Source organism: Odontomachus brunneus, unplaced genomic scaffold (assembly GCF_010583005.1).
Source record: "Odontomachus brunneus isolate Ranch 3 - 2012 unplaced genomic scaffold, Obru_v1 Obru_scaffold_038, whole genome shotgun sequence".
In the NCBI taxonomy this organism is placed as follows: domain Eukaryota; kingdom Metazoa; phylum Arthropoda; class Insecta; order Hymenoptera; family Formicidae; genus Odontomachus; species Odontomachus brunneus.
In genome coordinates, this window is record NW_022639488.1 from 1,536,627 (window position 1) to 1,540,838 (window position 4,212).

The 4,212-nt window shown below is 36.1% G+C and overlaps 2 protein-coding genes across 2 annotated transcripts in view; one reads left to right on the top strand and one right to left on the bottom strand.

The window, feature by feature from the left end:
• The window catches only part of LOC116844000 (suppressor of lurcher protein 1-like), a 246,524-nt gene that overhangs the window by 211,385 nt on the left and 30,927 nt on the right, over positions 1 to 4,212 (bottom strand). The gene's annotated exons all lie outside the window — the stretch shown is intronic.
• LOC116843998 overlaps positions 1 to 4,212 on the top strand; it is a 186,596-nt gene that overhangs the window by 782 nt on the left and 181,602 nt on the right. The window lies entirely within an intron of this gene.

The window sequence follows — 4,212 nt, forward strand, 5'->3', positions numbered from 1 at the left end:
CCCCCCCTCCCCAAGCGCCGCTCAGTCAAAAGCACGAGCAGACCGTTACGAAGGTTTACCTAGCCTTTGTGAAACCTAGAGTTTTGTACTTCTATTATCTTTTGATTGATCTATTGATCTATTGATCTTTTCTACATCTTTCGATATAGTGCATGCTTATCGAAATGCGATTTACTTTGCTGTAGTTGTAATATGTGTACGTGCCGTCCAATAAAAATCACATTGCTGGAAAAAATTGGAAGATCGCTTTTTCAAATAATATTATTAGTGATAATGTATATTTCACATAAATTTAGCAAATAAATTTTCAAGTATTTTTCTCCCAATGTATATATATTTAGAAATTGATTAACTTAGGTTATTGATTGGTATACGATTCTTATCGGAGGAAATTTTGATTAAACTCCAACACTACCTGGTAGATGCTGAAAGTATTGAGTATACGCTCTAAACGTTCAAAATTTTGTAAAATTATTCAGTTTTATTGAATGCGATCTTCTAGGTATCTCGAGCAGTACGCTAACGCGCAAAAAGATTGCGCCACAGAAAATGCGCAATCACATCACCCGCGTCATAGATCTTCCGCCGGTCGTTAATTTTTTCAATTTTCTCTCCCGCGTAAGCTTGAATCGCGATAGCATTTCATAAAATAGATTTTATTATTAAGTAAAATTCGATATCATGCAGCATTTGTGCAAAGCGATCTAACGTGATTATATAAACTGCTCGCAAAATTAATTCCACGATCGTCGGGAAATCTCAGGTTTTAATTTTTCACTTAGAATTAGAGTTTCCTAACGCAAGACACAATAGGAACAATGCGAGCGTTGATCCCTGGCGAAAAATGCGATGTACACGCATCGACGTTAATGCCTTCCGTATAACCGTCTGACGCGCACACGATTAGGCGTCACTCATACACTGCTGTCTGTAGATGAGGCACGAACAGTACGAAGAGACGGAGGGGGCTAGCGGTATACGATCATCGGACGCTTGGAGAAGGAATATAGTGATGGGAGTCGCGGCGATCTTCCATCCTCTATCGCAAGCGTAAAAGCGAGGGAGAGCATTATAAGACGTCGTGGACAGAAATGCCGTCCTAAAATACGTGACGCACACTAAGAAAACGCTCGACTCACACTGTCTCGTCTATACGTGAGTAATATGCGGTGTCCCGACGACTGTTTCGCTCACTCGACGTCCATGCATTTTTTCTTGTTAGCAAGAAAATTACCGTAATATAAAAGAAAATCTTGGGGAAAAGTTTTCAGGAGACTTCGACAAGTGTTTCTTAAAGGTGCTCTTAAAAAAATAAATATTAGATTTATTTCAATATAGAATACTGAATCAATATAGAATATTGCAACAATACAGCGCTTGTATAGGTTGTCGAAGTAGAGTATTTTTAATTTTAATGTTGCATAAACACACGATATAATTATTTTATATTTTATGCGTTCGAGTATCGTTCAATCGTTATAAAATTTGATGGCCCTGAAAAGGGCCGATTTTTGCGCCTGTTTCAAATAATTATTGTTCCTTATTACTATGGATATAGAAATGCGGCCCATTTCTACTATCATCGTCCGCTTTTTTTCGTTCGTTGTCTGGGAAGAACTTCAGCTTCGACTCAACTTTCTAGCGAACTTGATTGATTCGATACTTAATCGATTCAATTAAGTTATAGACCGTGTCGAATATTGGACTGACTACTGACTGATTATTGACTATCAACCTCAATTTCTTCGGCACAAAAATCGGGCTACCAAATTTTGTGGCTCGCCTTCGCGATTATTAATTTGAATTTCACCGGAACGTATTTGCGGAAGAGTCACGAGCGAACTTCGCAGAAATATTGTGGAGTTGTTATCCGCAAAATCATTGCGGAATTGTCTTCGCAAAAGTATTGCGGAGTTGTTATCCGCAAAAGTATTGCGGAGCTGTATTGTCTACTACACGCTGCATCGAAACGTTGCATTAGAGATATTCCGTGTCATACGTGAGAATTTTGCACATATTACTTCACCCACGCATCGAAAGATTTCGCGAGATCGGCCTTCGTGTTGTGTGTTCCCTTCGCTCGCGGATTCCGTTTTCTTCGTAAGCGATTACGTCGCGCGTGTATCAAAACGATACACTACAACTCGATCGGACAGTTGCTGAATTCGTCGCACACATTCATCGTTTATCCGAAAAGATGACATTTCCTTCAAGACGCAGTTTGCGATATTTTATACGCAATTCGCAACTTGAAGTATGTCCCCCAAAAGAAACGGGATTTTTCGTGAAACCGTTAGATTACCGTGATCGGAAATGAATTACAGACAACGTAGGACGCGAGGACCATTGCGATATCAGATGCAGCGACAGAATGGCTGGTGGACCCTGGACGTGGGGTGACGCGCAATGGTGAGCACTCAATTTAGACGCTCATATAGTAAACACAAAGCGTCACTTTACGTAGATTACATGCACGTTGATGTAAATCGCATTGGGTCCGACGGGAAGTAAAGTAAGAATTGGAATTTGTAATTCACCGGAATTACGTAAGAATGATCCAACCAAAGAATTCAACTTTGTGATTTTCGCAGTAGTTCTACGAGTCAAGCATTTCATTCCATTTCTTTAAGAGTACTGACTAGCTCAATACTTAGAAAAATGTGCAAAAAAACGCGACTAGTAAAAAATAAGAAAACTGTTTCTTAATTTATTTCAAGCATCTATAAGACTTGAATATTTTGTTTGGATTAAAAAGATGTGAATAGAATATCCATTGATAAAAGCTTATAATTTTTTTAATTGGATTATTCTTGCATAATAATGGCCAAATGAGGCTCCTGGGGAGTCGCATCATCCATCTCTTTTTAATGACGTCAGAAGCGAGAAAACGCATGCTAAAAATTCCTGCAAAATACGTTGAGATAAACAGATATATCCACAAAACAACATTTGCGATAGATTAAGTACACCTCAAAAATACTCCGTACACTTTCCTTTTGTTCTAAAAATCAACAGATAATTATAAAATAAATGTGATGTGCAATCGTCTTTTCTAACCTAATTTCCTCATTATCTTGTCATATTAATTTTCCGATTATCTATTGATTTTTAGAACAAAAGGAAAGTGTACGGAGTATTTTAGAGGTGTACTTAATCGATCGCAAATGTCGTTTTGTGGATATATCTGTTTATCTCGATGTATTTTGCAGGAATTTTTAGCATGCGTTTTCTCGCTTCTGACGTCATTAAAAAGAGATGGATGATGCAACTCCCCAGGAGCCTTAAAATTTTGACTCGGTAGACTTCCTTCTCGTCGGATTATTTCTTGATGATATATTAAACTAATATATTTCAACATATCATATTTATATGCTCTGTATATGTTATATATGATTTTTTTATGCTCTATATATGCTTCATATATACTCAATGTATGCTCTATATGTACTATTTAATTAACATATTTTATAACTTGTTATGTCGTATTATATACGATATACTATCTCTTCGGAGATATTTTCTTATGCATATGCGTTTGTTATTGACAAGACTATAAAATAAATTTCGACAAATTAAAGACAATAAATTAAATTATTAAGTCGAGACTCGAACCGAAATGTTTCGATTTCTCGCTAAATTGTTAAGCCGAGATTCGGATCCGAATGTTTTGAGATTCCGTTAAACTATTAAGCCGAGATTCGAACCGATGTGTTTTAAGAATCCGCTAAATTATTAAGCTGAGATTCAACTAAAGTGTTTTGTGTTTCCGCAAAATTATTAAGCCGAGTTAGTTAAGCCTGGGATAATTTTACAAAGATGCATTTTCGAAAATGACGTGAAATGTGCGTATTTCGCTCTGCATTGTCTCTTGGATGACAATGTACCTTAATATCACTTTATTCCCTCAATAACACGCCTAGAATCTTGAAAATAATTTCCCAGTCGCGCTCATAACATTAGATCCATCGTAGCAGTATATTCAGATTCTCGCGCATGCACAATGATATCTATCCTGCGCATTGGTCGAAAGTCGATCATGTTATTTACTGCAGGTTATTTAGATCATATAATGTTAGCATCTAGAGTACATTCTGGGATAATATCTTAGATATAAATTAAACTAATAGTTATAAATATATATTACTAAATTATAAATTAATATTACTAATATATATATATATATATATATATATATATATATATATATATATA